We start from the raw sequence: 20,040 nt of genomic DNA on the forward strand, positions 1-20,040 counted from the left end.
TCACAGCCTAATTTTCTGGGGTGGAAACAAATTGCAAGGGATTTTGTTTTGGAAGATTAGTGGATCACACTGATTTCTAAAAGGTGTTAATGGGCTGCCATAAGTCCTATTGGATTTGTGCTGTCAGCACTGGCCGTTCAAAGGCCGCAGTGTGAAATACCTGGTGGGATCCCACAGCCTGGCTACAATGAAGGTCACCAAGGTTCAGCTAAGCAATGTGCCTTTACCATGGCTATCAAAAAAAAAAAAAAGTATATTTGGAAGTGACAGTGCGTGTTCACTGATCGGTGAATCGGTGTTAATGCTCTGCTGTTAGACCAATACAGCTACTTCCTTGAGATCTCCTTTCCGGTACCAGTATTTAAAGCAAATCATGTTTAGATGTAGATGTCCTGCTCTGGCTCTGTCTGCCAGGAGAAGCCAAGCAGGTCGGTTTTATGAGGCATCAGTCTGTTCCTTGCTGATCCACTCCTCCCTGGGCCAGGCGGTCAGGATGTGAAGGCTGGGAGGTCTCAGTATCCCTGTTGGGTGACATCCTGCAGTTCTAGAAGAGGCACAGCTCTCTGCACCTCAGATGTCCACTTAGAAAGGGGCCTTAGGTTTTCAACAGCACAGAGCACTTTCTTCCTGGCTGTTTTACCAACACAACCAGCAGAAGGCACCCAGGGCTGAGCTTCAAGGAGGTAAATTCCTGTTCATCAGGATGAAGAGTGGAATTGCTGTGGAACATTGAATTTCTTCTTGCAAAACGATAAAAAACTTCTAGGGTATTTTCAGCACTGTGGAGTTACCAGCATTCTTTGAGAGGATTTGGCTGTGGATAGTGAGGTATTGTATAGGATTTTTTTTCTGATTCATGACATGAAGTTAGAATAACAAAAGCACTAAGCACTCACAAGGATTTCAGTTTGCTAGAGTTGACTTGTTTTTTAGCCAAAACTTGTTAGATTTGAAATTATACTTTTTAAATGTAATTTTATTGCTCTGTAACTTGACCATGGGTCAGAACAGTAAAACCCTTTTATATAACATGCTTGGCAATATGTTTTGTTATTGTGCAACTGTTCACGATCCATCCAGTGTGCTGAAGTCTTATGAACATTGAGTGCTTTGCTGAATAACAACAGGCAATTAATTCAGAAATCTATATATGCAACAGCTTTTTCAGTCCTGCTGTGTTGCCTGGGCTTGCACAAACTTTAGAATATTTCGAGATTTGGCTCAATATATTGCCTGGCCAAGATGTGTAGGGTGTGAATATTTAGGGTTTCCACCGGGGACTTTTAGCTTTAACAAGGAAATACTAATCATTTCCAAAGGCTGATGCAACTCATATTCCATCAAAACCAAAGGAATTATGCATACAATATTTGTATGATCAATAGATTCTTGTTTGATGGAATTTGCCTCTTGAGGATGAAATGAGAAGGCTTGAGACATTATTACACAGGGAAAGAGAATGTAGCGAAGTTCTCCACAACCAYCAGGAATCTGTTAGATTGAAATACTTTCCCTGCGCCATCTGCTTTACTACTCTTCATTTGCAATGCTTTAAACTGTCCTAGGTTGAAAAGAGTTAATTATTAAGATGTTTTCATTATGTGTTTCCCCCCTCTGGGTTTCACAGTACTCTATCAAAGAGAAACACCACAATGAACTAAATATTTTGGAAGATATTTCTCCTCTGGGAGAGGGACATTTACAGAAATTCCGGACATGAAAATGTCAAATGTTACTCATCCTCTCTGCGGCTTTTTATTCCTTTTTGAAGTATGTTTGCTTCCACTTGGTAGCTGAGAGTGTCACTGCTTGTTATTTGATATGCAGAGCTGGGGCACACAAAAGGATGACTAATCCCATTTACTGGAATTTTACAGTTTTCATCAAGGCCACAGTTTCCATTTCAAGCTTTATAATAAAATCAAAACACCAACTGGCAAACCGACTTCTGTTATTGTTGTAGTAAATTAATATAGCTTACTATTACAGTAAAAGAGTCCTCTTTAAGGATTGCTCCTCAAACTGAAAGGAAACTTGTATTTATTTATTTATTTGCTAGAGGCAGTTTATAGTAGTGTACAGAAGGTTCCCTACCTGTTCTTAAGCACACCCTACAATACAGTGCCATTTCAACAATATTCTCGCTCACTCTCTCTTTCTGCCTTCCTCTCTCTTTCCCTCTAATTACATGGTTTCAAAGCCAATGGATTAGACCGAGGCTGAAATAAATATCTTGCTATAATGATGTGAATCTCATTGTTATCAGTAAAAACTACATGCATGCATTGCATATTGAATAATTTTGCTTAATGTTCAGTAGATCTAAAGAAAAAAGAAAACCTCATAGTCACTATCATAGGCTTTTTTTACAAAAGCCTTTTCTTCTTCCAAATCTCCTAACTCTTCTACTACAATGTTGTTTCTAAAGTCCGTGTGAGAGCATCTATAGCAAGTCTTCAAAAAGTGACAACTCTGAGTCCCTATCACTTATATCTTTGCTAGTTCCTTCTCCTTAGTCTTGACTCATTCCTGTCGCTTTTCCTTTTTTCCCTTTTTGTTCCTGTGATATATATTATTTCTCCTTCCTCTTAAAATCTCTGTAATATACTTTATACTCAACCTGTGACCTCCTTCATAGTGGACTGGTACAATCTGGCACAGCCTTAGGAATAACAACACAGACACAAGTGCATTAAAATCAGATAAAGTTTCTACAGAAATAAAATCAAAATTGCCTACTATTTGCTTTATTTCAGGTTCTAGAGTACCTGGTATTTCTGGAAGCCCCCGTTTTTGAGTTATATTCTTATCTGAGAATCTCACCTTCTAGGTAATGAAATGAATTCTAAGGACTTGAAACCAAAAGTAAAACAGAAAAAAATAGCTCTACACTTATCACTTTAGAAATTTCATGATTTTTAGACCAAATCTATGATTCTTCTTCAAGTAGGGAAAGGAGTAGATGATCATGCCTCCAGCTGGCAAAACTAGAAGGGTATAGGTAACAGCTGCTTCCCTGTTGTCATTACTACAATAATTATTGGTTCAGTCCTTCCAGAGAGGAGAAGCAAATCTGAAGCCTGCCTCAGAATTGGTAGGACCCCAGCCTCAAGATGTTCTTTATGGGTAAATCAAGGAACTCTCGCTTGCCCAACCATCTTACGGTTGGGCTCTGTTCCTCTGTCTACTGAAAAAAAAGGAGCCTAATGAACTCATTGCCATTCAGCTCTAATCATGTCAGGGTTTTTTAGTGATTTCACAGATTTTTCCCCTCTTATCTTTGAGCTGAACTGCTTGTATGTCTGAGTAACAAAGTCTCCTGGACTCTCTTTTGTGATGTAAGTTGAGTTTATTCTAGGAATTGATAGAGCCTGTTTCTGATGGAATCACACCTGGGAACTACTAAAACACAGAAGATAGTGGAAACTTCTGGATATACAAGAATAATTAGATTAATCTGCAAAAACAGCATTGGAAAAAAAATTTCTGTTGTGAATTTAGCAATCTTTTGAACTCTCTTGCTGTTAGAACTGGGAAGCTTTGCAGTTTTTGGAGATCGAGCAAATGCTTTGGCCGTGTGCCAGTTCCATGCTGGTAAGACCAGATGGGCTGCCTGAGAATTGCTTTGGAGATCAGAAATCTGGGACATCTCCATGGCAGACACATATGCACAGCCTATCTGATCACACAGGTGATAGAGCAAATTAGGATTTACCACGCTGATCTGCCAGCATCACTCATCTCACAGGGTTGAAGGCTTGGCTGTAACAGCATTGACTGTGTCGTGCTCTTAGCTGAGTTAGTGCCAGCCAGTTTAGTGCGTTTGGTCACATGGTTCAATCCCCTAGAAATACTGCTGAGTTCACCTGACTAATGTTTTGTTTCGATAATTGTAATGGCTCTTTCCCATATAGTACAATTTCCTCTCACACACGGTTTTGTGTCCAAGCTAAAGGTCAGATTCTCATATGGTTTAAATCAGCATGGCTGTGCTGATTTTATGCTTACGTATACTAACTAATAAGCTGGAAAATTACAGCTAGTGCTGTTATACAAATATGCATAGACTCATAGCGCAGGGGTCATCAGTGACATTAGTAAGAACGTTGAAACATTTTGGAATTTGTTAAGACATTTTGGAATTCTTATTTGTCAATAACTGAGAATTTCAAAAATCACCACACTGTACTCTTTATGGGTGCCTTGGACTCTGCTTTCAGTTAGATATCAGCTTTTTATAATAAATCATCTACATTTCTTAGAATAGAAGAAAATAGAATTATAGAATTGGTAAGGTTGGAAGGGATCTCTGAAGATCATCTAGTACAACCCTCAAGYGAGTGGCACATAGAGGGGTCAAACCCGCAACCTTGGCATTATTAGCACCATGCTCTAACCAACAGAGCTAAACTTAACCCCCACTATCCAGCTCCTGTACAAGCTGTTCTTCAGTGCAGAGCTGCTACCAAACCAAACATCCTTAGATCCTCGGTCTTACTTGTATTACTTTTCATTTTCTGAAACAGAAATCTCAAAGTCTTTCCTGTTTGTGAGGTAACTAAGACACAACAGAGCTACTCTTGCAACAGTGTACTGTGAGTGCAGTAAGAAACTACCAGTGATGTTACTGTAACTTACTTCTCAATTAAACACTGAGGGAGCAGCAGATGAAACTGGGAGCTCATYCATGACGGATAGTCATGGCTCAGCTAGTCAGCAGATGAACTGCAGTCTAGAAATGGAAAATACATTTTCACGTCTTCTGCTATTCCCCTCTTACAGAGAATAACAACAGAACTGCCTCCCCTACCCATGTCCAGAAAGAGCCCTTGTCTTCTTCCCCTTTCCTTTCATTTCCCAAATTGAATTTCATTAATCCTGCCCTCCACATCTCACAGAATCATTGGAGTTGCAAAGGGGCTCTGGAGACCATCTGGTCCAATACTCCTGCTCGAGCAGCATCGCTGCAGCGTGTTGCCCGACAACCTTTTGGTTTCTGAGTGTCTTCACGGACAAGGATGTCACCACCTCTCTGGACAACCTGCTCCAGTGTTYGACCACCCTCACAGGAAAGATGTGTTTTCTGGCACTTAAGTGGAATTTCCGGTGTTTCTGTTTGTGCCCAGTGTCTCTTGCCCTTTTCCTGTACACCACTGAGCACAGTCTGGCTTCCTGAACCCTGCCCCTCCCCATCAGGCATTTAGACACACTGATAAGATCTTCCCTGAGCCTTTTYTTCTCCAGGCTGAACAGTCTCAGCTCTCAGCCTCTTCATGTGACACAGGCTTCAACCCCTTAATTATGGTCCTTCACTGGACTCAGTTCAGTAAATCCACATATCTCTTGTTCTAGGAAGCCYGGCACTGGACATAGCTCTGCAGCTGGGGACTCACCAGGGCTGAGCAGAGGGGAARGATCACCTATTAGGTTGGTTAAGCATGATCTTCTCTTCATAAACCAACTAGTGCTAGCAACCTTCTGGTCCATCATGTGTCTGTAAATAGTCTGCAGTATTAGTTGCTCCTTCACCTTCCCAAGGACCAGCCCGTAATTCCCCACCTACTTCTTGTTGATAGGAGTGACATTTACTCTTTTCCAGTCCTCAGGACCCTCTCTTGATTACCATGCCATGCACTTGTGAGTGCATCCCATCAGGGCCAATGAACTCATGTCTGTCCAGCTTGTAGAAGTGTTTAACTTGATCCTCCTCCACCAAGGGTAAGTCTCTRTTGCTTCAGATTTTCCCTCTGGTCTTCACGGCCTGAGATTCCTAAGGACTGGCCTGATCAGTTGAGATGGAGGCAAAGTAGGAACTCAGTGCAGTACTGGGCCCACATTTTCCCTAGCCTTTATTTTGCAGCTCYGTCCCAGGGCGCTGCCTTCTTCGGTCTTCCGTCACAACGCTGGCCTTTGCCAGCAGCAGGCTGTACACTATCCACCCATGGTCATGGGGACACCTTTGGTGACTTCTTCCTCATCCTTGACCTCATTCTCTCYATCCTGCAGGTTAAGGAAGCAGTTGTGAGTCTGGGCTCAGGGCCATCTCTCCCTAAAAGCCAGTTCTTGCACTCCACAGGCATGCCCAGGAACCATGATCTGCTCTACAGACACAGACAGACTCAGACACAGACAGACACACAAACACACAGCACACTTTGGATTTTGCTAGGTCTCAACAATCACACTGTCTCCCAACCCTTCTCCTCAGGAACAGCTTCTCCCTTTGGTGCTTGTGCTCCAAGGAATTGTTCCCTCTTTAGTGGTGCTCTCATGAATTCATTAAGCCAAGCTTCTGGGCTTCTCTGCATCCAGCTCATGGGATACACACACTTCAGACCTGTTTGCTTGCCTGGGGATGATGCTAGGAGGAAGCACGGCAAGATTTATCGGCATGCGCTGACAGATGGTGGAGCAGAGGGAAGAGGGGAGGCCTTCCCACTTAGAGTTCAACAACACCTAATGAACACAAACACAGTGCTGGAGCTTCGGCACAAGCATCCAAAGGGTTCCTGTTCTTTCTTTCCAGTTCAGGGAAGAAGAAGAAGAAACTGGGCAAGGGTCAACCCAAATCCTTTCCTCAGGGCATTTCTCTGCTATGGAGAGAGGGATTACGAGCTAATTGTACTTCATACTGGGGAGGGGGGAATTTCACTCTGCCCCTGTGTTTTCATCTCTCCTATTCTCTCAAAAGCAACATAAGAAGAGGATCACATCAGGCACTTCACATGCTTCCCCTACCCATAGCCCCCCACATGGGAAGAAAACACTTCCCATCCTCTTACTTGTGCAGGACTTGGTCATATTCCCTCCCCTCTCAAGCACAGATTACTTCTTGGTGTGAGAACGGGCAGCTATTCTGCAGCTCCCAAGCATGGGTGCTCTGCTGGAAGACTTTTGCCTTCTCCTTTTAGGCAGGGAATACTTTGCCCCAATGATCTGAAGCACAATGACTGGCTGAAAGGAAGAGGGAGGTCCCTGAAAATGTCACAAAACCCAGAGGAGAAGAGCCTCTGCTTGRCAGCTGGACTCGATTCCTGGGTCTCAGAGCAAAGCAGCAAGGATCCTGGCTCCTTGTCCTCTCCAAAGTCYTTCTGGCCAGCTAGGTTCCTGGGAAGTGCTGAAACCCTGGCAGCCCCAAACCTGTCTACTTGAGGCCCTCTCTGTCTGTGTGGGGTAGAGAGAAGGAAGCAGCCCTAAGTCACCCACATCCTCTTTTCTCTGTCAGACCCTTGCCATCTTCCTCCTCCCAGCCCCACGAGACGGGGGTCATGYCTGCTGGGTTAGCCAGGATGTCTCACTGGAAGGTTCTCCCAGACTATCAGCCCTCTCGTCCCTCCGAGCTGTCCCTGGCCAGGTTGAGTGACAAGGGAGGGGAGGAAGCTGGGCCCAGTGGTAGCTTGTCCTCCACTTCCCAATGCCCCTGCACACCTACACTCCCACTTCCACATATGTGCAGGAGGCTTCAGCCCCCACAGGGTCTCCTCTGTGGTAGGGAAGCCCATTCCATTTCTTGGAATCTCCTGGAGCAAGGTCCCTCAGTCCTGTAGTCTGCAGCAGTTTCTGGGCCACGCTCTACAATCTGCTAGCGCGAGGCTCCTGGCATAGTCATCCATGAGGAAAGCAACCCTGGATCACTTCCCTCCAGGCTTTGCCACCCACCTCAAGGAGGCAGGACCTGYTCTGGAGTCCTTGGAGGTCTGACACAAGCTCCTGAGGGGTCACCTTCAGGGAGATCCTCTCTGACCTCTGCTCCTTAGCTACCTTGGGCCACAGCAGTGCCCACTTGGATGCTCACAGCTGAAGAAAATTAATATGGCCAATATTTAAAAGATGATTCATTTTCTTAATGAGTTCARTCCAGATGATGGTTACATCAGTACTCTGCACGGGTAGTTTAATGTCAGGAGTCTGCCAGGAATGAATGCTCCAGAACTGATCCATGTTGATTCATACCCCCATACTACACACACTTAGTTACCCTACTGAGCAGATTTTCTCCTTTTCTAGCTTTTTCCAGAAGGTGTCACTGTAAGGCAGSGACTATCAAAAAATTTGCAGATGTGAAAATAAGTGAGTGAAAAGGCTTCATGGCTCCTGTCTTGCAACGATTATTTAACTCCTAATAAATCAACAATAATGGTTTAAAACATTAGCAAGAGAACATGAAATGGGAGCATCAGAGTTTCTCTGTAATTTTAATTTACAGTGTCTGAAAACATTTTCATCCCAAAGAAAATCCATCTTCCCAGTCCATTAGTTTAATAGTTGAGAGTGTGAAGTCACTAAAATGACTGAACAATTTTAAAGCCTAATCTTTTAAAGCTAATATTTGTGTGTACACATAGGCATACATCTGAGAAGCACATGTGCACACCAGTGAAACATGGAAGCAACTTTGTAATGAAAGATTGCAAACAAAAATATTTCTTTTCTAGGTATTCAGTGAGATTGTATTTGTTTGCAGACTTAAACTTCGATTGGGCTGCAGGTCTCAGCACAACATATAAAAGGCTATTACAAAATTAGTAAAAGTGACACAGATTTGGAAAATGTTGCTAATATGGCCAAGGACTGGAATGTTTTACTGCAAAGGYAAATGAGGTTGAGGGCTTCAGCTATAGAAATGGGATAAAAACTTATCAAAATGAAATGCAAAGCCTTACACATGCGAACAGTAAGTCCGATAGGCAACAAATGAAGAGGAGAAAGCTCAAATTATGGCAGGAGATTAGTAGGCTGCAGGTATGGTCTAGCATTGAAAAATGTAAGTATGGCCTAGCACRAAACAGAAGAGGAGTTCCCAGGGAAGCCAGAAATGATTTAGCACCTTTGACCCAAAGAGCTCTCACCAGGAAGGCTGTACCCTCTTCTGGTCACTCACTTTTCATGGTGATGAACATGGATTGTAAGTGGAAAAATACTAGCATGCTTGAGGAAGGCAACTGTAGCATGAGACAAAACATTATTTAAAATGCAGGAAAGAKGCAACACAAAAACTAGTAGGGGGAAGTAGTTATTTAAGCTGTAAACTGAGGAGATGGAGTTCTCAGGCAGAACCCTCTTCTAGGTACTGTACATTTAACTCTAGCATATGATGTACTTAATTACAATACAAGACTACAGTTAACAGTTTGGGAGAGCCTATTTCCTATCAGTATTTCAATTCAGTTAAATAATCATATGCAAATACTGGATCATTCCTTTCATACTTAGATCTGCATGGAGTGGGTGCAGCTCTGTCAGTGATGCTACATAAGACATGCTGTCTCTTTGTAACTGAAATTTGAATCTGTTCTGGTAAGGCAGACTATCATCTGCTCTGGTCACTGTCTTGTATGAAATCACTTTGCCAGGAGCAGGTTTTGGTCAAGGGTGGGTTGATGGCCTCCTGGGTCCAGCAGGAGCAGGATCCAGCTAAGTAGGCAGTGCCCACTGCAGTCCCAGTTTCACTTTGGGTAGACTAAATTTGTGGCCCTTTTGGAGTGAAAATGCTACCTGGAAGAGGGGCACGAAGCTGTCATCCTCCTGTGATTTTTTTTTCCTTCCCTGAGAGCAATAAACAGAGTGGAGAGAGGAAAGGACAGCGGCAGGGAGCAGGGAGTAAGACAAGGCAAGTATTTGAGTTATGTCCCTGAAGGACCCTAAAAGGCCATAGTTTCAAATATTTGTTTTTACAACACATTCTTAACAACAAATTTTCTGTTTAACCAATGTATTGACAAATCAATCCTGATTTCAATTTGTACATTGCTTTGATTCTTCAGGCAAGTTTGGAATACGTAGCCAGATTTTTAATATAGAAGCAACTGGAAGTAGGTCACTTCTGCTCTTCAAATATAAAAAATTCCACTATGTTGTGGAAGAAAGAGAAAAGTTTCCCCTCATCTTTTAATCTTCCCAGGTTTCTACTATACAAAGCACTCAATGAAAAAGAAATTGGCATCAAATAAAAATAGTAATTTCCTTTTTCCTTCGATTTTACTCTTCATCAGGACAATACTAATGAAATCTCCCTATTTACTTTATGAGATCCTAGTAACTTACCTTCTCATTATATCATAAATAACAGATAAGTAAGAACCTTGTGACTATTAATTTTAAAGCAAAGTTAGAGGTTCTATAATGAATTCCATAACACAGATTTCAAAGTTTACAGTAGTTTAACCATAGACAAACATTGTATCCTTCCCTCCTTTGTAATTCAGCTGCTCTTTATTTTCTGTCGCAGCTTTATATGGTTTAAACATCTGGGCCTGAGGAGTCGTTCCATGCCTGTTTGCCTTATTAGAGGGTTTGGTACCGGAGTTCTCCCACCGAACGCCAGGGACCTTCCCTTTGTTTTTCTCGATGACGTACACAAGAACTTTGAGGTGGTGCAAGAACAGAGGGATTCGTGGCTAATAAATACTTCATCTAAATGGGTGAGTGTTTGAGCTGTGCTGTTAGCTTAATTCTAACCATAAGGAGCAACAACCGCAGCATACTTCGGGTGGGAGAAGACATCAATCACTGTCAGTTTTCAGCAGAGGAAAAAGAGCAGGGAGGCAAGAAACTGGGGTAGATTTTAGCTTTTGGAAAACCATCATATAAGCTTTTCATCAATTCTTTTTTGGTTTGTTGGTATTCTGAAATGCCATCTGATACACTTTATTTCTGTGGTAATGTCACTGTTATTAGTAGGTGAAATAGGATGATTAACATGAATATTTTGAAAAAGGCTGGCTACGGACATGTTATTCAGTTGCATTAGAGCATTGCATGAAAACTCTTACCCCTCTTATCCTCTGGGTATATAAGGAGCTTTTCCACAGTAAGTCCCTTAACATACGGGTATTGAGATACCTTTTGTATTATTTGTTGTATTGAGAACCTCTGTTGTGCTCTGAAGTTCATTTCAAATCTTTCAGCTTAAGGAAAAGTAATTCCTGTCACAAGTTAATTTAAGTAATTCCTGTCACATTACCATATCAATCTTCCCATAATATCAGAAACTTCTTTCTCGTGGTCACTTTAAACTTCGCTTACCTTGCCTTTAGCAGGCAGTGAGAAGATGTGCTTTTAAACCAGCATGAAGGAGTGATTTCTCAGGCAGAATTCTTCCTGACAGGAGAATGATTTGCTTCTTTTAGTAATTTTCACACTCACTGTTTTTGAGGAACAGAAATGGAGGGTAAATGTGCTACACCTCTCAGTAAAGAAAATACCTTATGTGAGCAATTTTTGTTGTGAACAGCAGAACTTCGCTGGCGGGGTGCTGCAATCAGCTTGCTGTGAGCGCAGCCCGTTCGCTGGCACTTCACCCGTTAGAGGCGAGCTGCTTGCTGGCCCTGCTGGAGTCACTGCAAGTTTTGTCCTTGACTGAGGGAATTCACAATGTCGCTTTCAGTCCCTAGTGTCCTTCCCCCCCCCCTTTTCTCTCCATTCCTCAGCATTCCTACGATTTTTTGAAAACTCACTGACACTGCCTCTCCCTATCTGGTAATCGGATACTATGAGCATCCAGGGAAACCTTGTCTTCCTCAGCGATATTTCTGCTGCCACTGGCATGGGAAGAGGGGCAGCTCGGACACAGTGCCTCGCTGTCTGTGCCCATTACCAACACAAGAAAGGGTTTTATTTATTCATATATAAATAAGACTTATATTTATTTAAATGGGAGACTTTTTCAGTTGGAGGGCTTCGCTCTCCTAACTATGTTCACCATAACTGGTCTTCCTTGCAGCTATATTCTRCCACTTTGAAGCAGCTAAGTTTTTGTAAATAAAATGTGTTTTCTTCTTTATTTGGAAAATCGTCATTCAGATGAGCTGCTACTTCTTCTATTAAATCTCTTACTGTCTCATTTCTCTGAGAGCCAGCTGACTCATTTAATGAAATGAGAAAGGCATTTGCTCTCTATTATTTTCTCTGTTATTGAATATACATTAGCTTCAGATTTACACCAGAGCCAGTTTTGAACAGGAAGAAAACTGAAAGAATCCATCAGGATYTCCTAATTAAACTTCTTCAGTTTGTTGTATTATTTTTTTCCCTTTTGATGTAACTTTTCATTTTTTATTGGCACAATCAGGTTGGAAATGTCTGTTTGTTCTTTTTGTAAAAGCGTGGGTGATATTCTTTTACCATAATGGTCACACTCGCTTTTGCCATTGATTTCAGTGGCTAAGATATTTTTTTCTGCATGAGAAAAAACCTTCAATATCTTTTCATAAAGTCTTTTTAATTAAAAACAGACCAGAATTTTAAGGGAAACAAAAGCAGTTTGGTAATGTCAGCATTTTTTTTCCAAGAAAAATATTCTCTAAATAGAACTTTTTAATAGAAAAAAGGCTTTTTAAAAATTTCAGTCTACCTGTTCAAAAAGTGGCTGATTGAATGGTTACCTTTTGTGGCTCTTTTTTTTCTTTTCCATTATCATGTCATGAAATCCTTGTTTTTGTTTGTTTGTTTTCAGTTTGTTCATGTTTCATGCTTGTCTTCTTAGTTTCCATTTTATAATTTATTGTATATAACTCTGTATCCATATTTTTCTCTTTTGCTTTCTGCATATCTCTGCACCACAGGAGGTCTTCATTCCATTTCTTTCTCCACTCTTTTCTCCTATCCTATTTTATATTGCTGCYGTATTACTGAAGAAGTGATTAGCGCCTCAGAATATACTTGAGAGTACCATTTACTCTTCCTGAAAAACTGAGATTCCTAGTACCACTGTCTAACATGCTGCTATTGAGAAAGGGCTGCTCTTCAGTGGGCTGCTATGGACTAATTTGCTAACAGTGATAGAACATAGAAATGTAGATGAACAGTGTGAAGCACAACTCTTGAGATGGTATCAATAATGTAGGCACGGCATGAAGAAAGGACTATTAACCACTGTGCTTGGCTTCAGTAGTGGAGATACTCATTAAAGGTGGCGCTCCAGTGGATATTTAACATATATGTGTGGGAATCCAGTAGAAGTGTGGAAGAACATTGAATGGTTTTGTTGGGTCTTCCTCAACACATTTGTGTGTTCAAAATTGTTAAATGACTCAGGTAAGGTAATAGCCAAGTTTTAGATAAATGCATGGAGATCAAGATTTGAAATTGTAGTTGAATAGTAACTTTGGTATGTATTCAGAGGATGGAGAGCCAGAAATCTGATCCAGCTTGCTGGGGCATCACTGACAAGACAGCTCCCAGTGATTACTGGCAAAAAGGGGTTCTTCGTCACTTGAGATTAGGACTAGGTGCACATCACAAGCTCGTCTGATTTGACGAGCTCCTACCAGTAGCCTGTCTTCCACTTCATGATGATGGGGAGGGGGGTCAAGAAATGAGACTTACCCTTGACTTAGGTCTTTGAAAGTTTAATTTCTATGTGTTTGATTTCTAGTGTTCCTGATATATAGTAATGACATAGGATTCATCTTAACACACTAGTGTGTGTGKGGGTTGAGTAGCTGTTTGAATAACAACACTAGAAGTCAGAGGACCTGTTCAGAAAGTGGGAGATTTAGATTCCAAGTGCTTTTCAACAGGAGAGCATTTTAATAGCATTTAATATGTAAAATTGATAATTTGCCCTCAAAAGACTGCTCTAGTGATCTTCTCTAAAGTCTTCTGATACAGGCTGCTCTTATGCTTTGCTGTGGATAATCCTATGCTTTGTGCCTGTTATCTAAATATTTATTGTACCTCAGAAAATGTGGCTTTCCAGGATAAYGTGTCCCTCACCTGGGAAATGGGAAACCAGATTTGCAGTCTGTGGTTATTTCCAGGTGTTACCTCAAGTTCTCATATGAGGTGGAGAACAAACAGTGAGGGTGAGGGTACCTTCTCCAAAATCAGCCTACAGCTTTGTTGTTCAGTTATTTGCTGAGGAACTAGGTTATGTAGATTTAAACATCCTGAATAAATGGAAGTGAAGCCCCGCATAGGTGGAGGAATACTTTACTTTCTGAACTCTTTAAACCTAGTTTTTGTTTCTTAGCCYTTTACCACAAACACTTAGGAGGAAGTGCTTACTTTGAAAGAAACTTTCCCTTTGATCTGTTAAACCTTCTTTTTAAAACAGTTCTTTTTTCTTTCAGTAGGAACAACATTTTTATTTCTAGCCTCTCTGAACTGATTTTTTTCCTTTAAATCAGTCATGATATTGAAAAAAAACCCTACAATTTTCTAAGCACATTTCTGCTTATCTATTTAAATCATTTGGTTCTTGCAATGCTAAGCAAAATGATAACTAAATTTTATTTTTACATTTTTTGCCTTCTGAAACACAAAAAGTGACTTACCAGATAAACCTGCATTCTCTTGGAATGATCTTTGACTAAGAACGTAAAGGAAAAACATTTAATGTGTTAGTATATTTGCTGCCGAAGAATAAATAACTCTCCATCCCCACACTGTATAATAATGCCTTCCCTCTCTCCCCTGTCCCTGTTCCCATCTTCATCCCCATCCCTGCCTCCAACTGCTCAGATCTCCTAATGAGCATTCTTACCAACTAGTCATGAACAAACAAGTTAGCATCAAGAGATCTAACTGACGTGTCAGAAAGGGAATCCAAACAATATACTTTAATGTTGTCTGGAAACATTTTTTGAGACTTCACTAAAGCTGAAGGTTACTTGTTTTGGCACATCTCCCATAAGCAACCATCTCTCACCCCTTCAAACTAATTTATTAGAGCAGTTTGGCAGGATAATCTTGACAGACTTTCAATGCAGTGTCATTAGTTTCAGGAGCACCAGCTCCCTTACAATAATAAGGAAATTAATCTTGGCATTCAAATTATTTCAATCTATTCCACACTGGATCTCTTCAAGTGATTACTTCAACTAATTCTCTTGTAATTCATGTGAGTTACAACATATCTTTTAATCCTGTTAAGAAGAGAATAGCGATTATTTAGTTAAGGAGCTCATTGGAAAAATGATCTAAAGTGCACTCTGAATCATTAAACAAAGCCCATAATTGAATTATGTAATGCTCAGGAGAAATTTCTATGCCTGCTCTAGAGGATCAGCAAGGAGTATCTGTTTCAAATGTATTTGACTTTGGCCACGAACACAATGAAGTTTTTTTTTTTGTTTTGTTTTGTTTTTTTTGTATTTTTTACTTTTTCCCATGTTACCACTGAATTTGTTTAAAAGTTTGGAATTGGTTGCTTTCTATAACAAGTTGATTTCCAGTTGTAATTCTTTTAACAAACTGAAAAGTCTGCCAACAGTCAGCTTGTCTTGATAACATAACTTGACTACTGACCTGGTAATCAGATTTAGTCCAACTGCTGGTGCATTTTAAAGTCAAACTGTTTATTGTATTTATGTGCTTTTTAATATATAAACTGATGCATTAGTGCTCWCTAAACCTTCTTTCCCTCCAGTTCCCTAAATAAATTGATTGTCCCATTTAAAAATCTATCTATCTGTCTCTTTACCAAGCATTCAGCAAAAACCAAGATACTTGAGGAATGTTTCAGAGGAAAGGTGGAGATCAGAAGAGCTGAACAGTCTTACAGGAAGAAGATTCATCTGTCTAGCTGGCAACAAATTACAAATCACACCTTGTTCCTTTTGCTCATGTAGTACAATAGTGCAGCACAAAGTCACAGGGGAGAACACGATGACCGGACCTTTAAATGCCTATTTTCAACATTTCACAAGTAGTAGGCTTTTTTTTCCCCTATTTCTTAATTCTGAAAATGTTTTCTTCAGAATATTAAGCCCTCTAAGGCTTTATCTTAATATGTAAAAGGGAAATTTAAACCTATTATTAATACTAGCTTAGCTATACACCTTCAGCGATACACTGTATTTAGTATGTGAAAATAAAATAGCGTTCAAACTAACAAAAAAAAATATTCACACATCCCCTCTCTTAGCACTTTGAAAGAGCAATTTCATAAAGCTGAAAACAATTAAGAGCTAAATCATTTGGGAGAAAACATTTAAACAGAAAAATGTGAATGATAATTGGGAGCTGCTTGGGAATATTTTACCAAATACCCCCAAAGCCACAATTGAGAAACAAGACCATGTTGTTTTTCTTTTTTTTTTTTTTTTTTTATTAATAAAAAAAAGCACCCAAACAAAACAAAACACAGCAAAAACCTTGACTCAAAGGGAAAGTAGAAACAGATATGAAACACAAAAAGCAAACCAGGAAAAATGCAAATTTATACATATAATGGAAGAAAGGAAAATTTGACAGTAATATGAGTCAGAAGGTAGAAATTGTTCAACAGTGGTAAAGAAAATATCTCCACAAAGAAAGCAATCTAGACAACGTTAAGACTATAAGAGAGACTTTTTAAAATACAGTAAAAATAAATCTAACAATTATTTTGGTTCATTGCTAGAAGAAAGTGGTAGAGTTATCTATGAAGATAAAAACATGGTAGAATTGTTTTCTAAATACTTTTTTCCTTTATCTAGAGAAAGAAACAAGAGATATAATCACAATAGCCATCCAGTATTTAAGGACAACATCACAAACTGACTATTCACACTGTGTGTTTTAAAATCAGCTGTCTTGGTAAACCTCCATCTATATATTTATTCTCAGTTAGATCTGGGAAAAATTAACTTTGTACTAATATTTTAGAAGAGTGACAGTGACACAAATAGCTGGCAGAATAGTGGAAGGATTCTAAACATCTTCTAAATAAAAAATTAAGGGAAGGACCAATTATTAATATCAATCACCACAGATTTTCAGAAAGCAGCTTTTGATATCTTCTTTAAAGTATAAAATAGTAAATTTTATTAAAGGCAGTGGTACTGAAGTTTTGTAGCATTTGGCATTCTGGTCAAGTATTGGAAGGGATAACCAGTAATATGACATAGATTAATACTTCATGAGGAGGTCTAAAGGTTTAAGTATGTTTGAGGAGCTTTCATTAAGAGGACAGGTTTCCTAAGCAGAAGTGGTGGTTCTTGGCCTTTGTATCAATAACATTTTCATTCCTGATACAAAAGAAAATATGAAATCCTGAAAGGGTTTTCAGAAAAGAAAGGGTCAGAGTACGGATACAAARAGAGAATGAGAGAAAAAAATTATTTTCCTGTGGCTAAATGGAAAGTCATGCATCTAGGAATAAAAGCTGACGACAAGACAGCAGAAGAGCTAATGACTGGAAAAYGAGTGGTGATCCTGCAAGTGAGCTCAGAAGCTGCTTCTCTGTGGATGCTGGGCCRCAGGAGCACAAGGAGGTTAGGTCTGAGGGCATCATGCGGGAGAGGGTGGAAGAATTGGAGGGTCCCCCGGTGAAGAACAGAGCACGTGGTAAGGATGGGAGGGCTACAGGATCTCCTYGTCTCTGGCTTTGCTGCTGCTGCTGCTGTGGGCCTTGGGAATGATAAAAGGAATAGAAAAATGCAGTTTACACTGAAACCCTCCAGGAGCTATGTAGCTTGTCACAGAGATGAATAAAGAGTAACTTGATTGCAGCCTATAAATACACATTTTGGGAAAAGGAGTTTTAGGATAGATGTCTCTTCAGTCTAGGAACAAGGAATTCTTGTATATCTATGGGCAGCAAGCACAGTCATGGGTTGTCTATTGCTGTAACTCAAGACAAGCCTGTTTTGGGAATTAGTTCTGCGAAGTCCTGCACTGTGTGAGAGGGTAGACTAGATGGTCGCTGACAATCTATGGAATCTATACAAAAATGGAAACAAGAACCAGGACATCCACAGGGGGGAGGGGAAAAGTTCTACCCAGCTCTGAAAATATTGCTGCAGATGTCACAACTCAAATAACATTTGAAGAGTTTTACTCTAATGTAATCCATCTCTGCAAAAATGACACATCTGTTTCCACTTTCTGTTCCTTATACTATCTTTGTAACATCACTGTAGACTCCATCTGGAACTGAAATTCTCTTTAATTTTTTTAAAGAAGTGTTCCTGATAAAATCTGGCATTGTAATGATTTGGAGGCAAGGATAAGCTTGGAAAATGGAACATTTTCTGTTTCCTGCCCATGTTACTATGGTCCTTGTCTCTCTGCAGGCACACATGGTACAGATATATACAAATATGCATGCGCTTAGGCTGTACACATATAACACTGTGAATACAGAAAGAAATAGACTAGGAAAATAGGTCCTTGCTTAGTGTTAATAACATGCATACTGACCCTAAAAACAAATTAAAATGTGCTCTTGGAGACATATTTTAAATATTAATAGATGTGATTTCTAAATTGTAGTACTAATAGTTGTTCCACTGTTCCTAATTTTTGTTGCTTATGTTTTGAACCTCTCTCCGCGCTCTTAGCTTTGTAGTGAATCCAGGCTGCTGGGTCTTGGTCTTGTCTTACTGCATTTAAAAGAATTTTGCCATTGACTTCAGTAAGAGCCAGCACTACTTTTATTTTTCTATGCAGCCTTTTTAAATTTCCTTTACCATGTGCATTAGCCCAAAGGTATTACTCCTGCTTCTGTTATGCAAAGACCCTTTTCAAATTTCATCATTTAACCATTTCAGTGGAATGAATTCAGTGGAGTGAATTAGATTTGTTATGTTTAGACAATTAATATTGAAGGGAACTGTTAAACTGTATCCTCAAGCTGTTTGTATACATGCTTCATTTGGGAAAATACATTTGGAAATGTAAAATGGCTCTTTGTCAATGCTGGGTGAGTTTTGGTGTGTCTTATTGCACTAGGAAGAATGAATAAATATGATTACCAGAAAACCTGTTTAATCTTACATTGTGTTTCTCCTAAATATCCCAGAACAAAGGTGACCAAACTCAATGGTGGCTTGGAGTGCAGGTACTCTTTTAGTATCCTTGGTTTAGCAGTGCCAGTGACTTATCARTCTTGATTCACTTTCCTGGCTAGGGCCAGGAAAAAATGAGTGCAGATGTTCTGCTAAGGGAAAAGAAGGAAAATAAAAGTAATTTTTCTAAATTATATTTTTAAACAATAAATCCATTAAATCTCATTTAAAATCAGTTGAGAGTTAATCATGAGGCTTTTCTTGTATCTTGCCAAACTTTCTTGTCCTTTTCCAGTCTGGCTAGTGATGCACTTGAGACTTTTTGTTGGGCATGCGAGGGAAGAGTAAGAATGCAGGTAATACTAATCATATGCCAAAAGTTTGAACTTCAAGTAAAAAAGAGCAACTCCAAGGAGGTCTGACAACCACTTCTTGGCTAGCTTCAAAGCTTAGTTTAACTTGGATATTTTTATGGAGGAAAAGAAGGGAAATATTTTGCAGTGTCACGTGTGGTTATAATGGAACTATCTCCAGACTTTTGTTTATTCTTTTGTTTCCTCTTGCTTCCGTCTCCTGCCTCAGTTTTGGGAAGGAAACGTGTTGCAGCTCCAGCACAATGACCTGGCTCTTTACGGCATGCATGAATGGTCTGAGAACCTCTGAAAGTCAATGGTCTAGCTACAGCCTTTCTCTCCCTATGAAAGCTGGCAATGTATAACACACCCTTAGGACACTGGAATTGCTAATACTTTTTCGCAGTGACTTATATGTGCAAGGACAAGGTTTGATAGATATTTCTTCTGATAAAAGACATTTAGGGTCTTGAAGCCACCTTCATTATTCAGTTCTTCCATGAAGAATCAATCCTGTTAACTGCCTTAATATTTCTAAGCATGTGACAGAACCGACATACCTGCTTGATGGATACTTTATTGCGTAGTGTTTCTGGAGAGCAGAATAAGACCAAATCTAAGGTAAAGAGAAAATTTTTGAGTGACTTTCTTGTGCCTAAATATCTTTTCTAAACAAATACGTGGCCAATAATAACACTGTGAATCCATTAGCCAACTCCTCTAGGACTGACATTGTTACTGAGGTTAAATTTCTTCAGCCTTTKAAATAGGTGCTTCCTGTCTTTCCAGTCAAATCTCTCTCTCTCTCTCTCTCATCTGGAGAGCTATCTATCTATGTGTCTAACCTGGATAGTTTTCTTAAAAAATGAAATTTTAACAGGAGTATCTGTTTTTCCAGCTTTAAAATGTAACAGGTTAGTTCAGGCTGCRGTTCGTGGGTAGGTAACCCTTACGGCGCCTGCCTTCCTGGGGAA

The sequence above is a fragment of the Rhea americana genome, unplaced genomic scaffold (genome assembly GCF_003343005.1).
Source record: "Rhea americana isolate MKP2758 unplaced genomic scaffold, rheAme1 scaffold_112, whole genome shotgun sequence".
In the NCBI taxonomy this organism is placed as follows: domain Eukaryota; kingdom Metazoa; phylum Chordata; class Aves; order Rheiformes; family Rheidae; genus Rhea; species Rhea americana.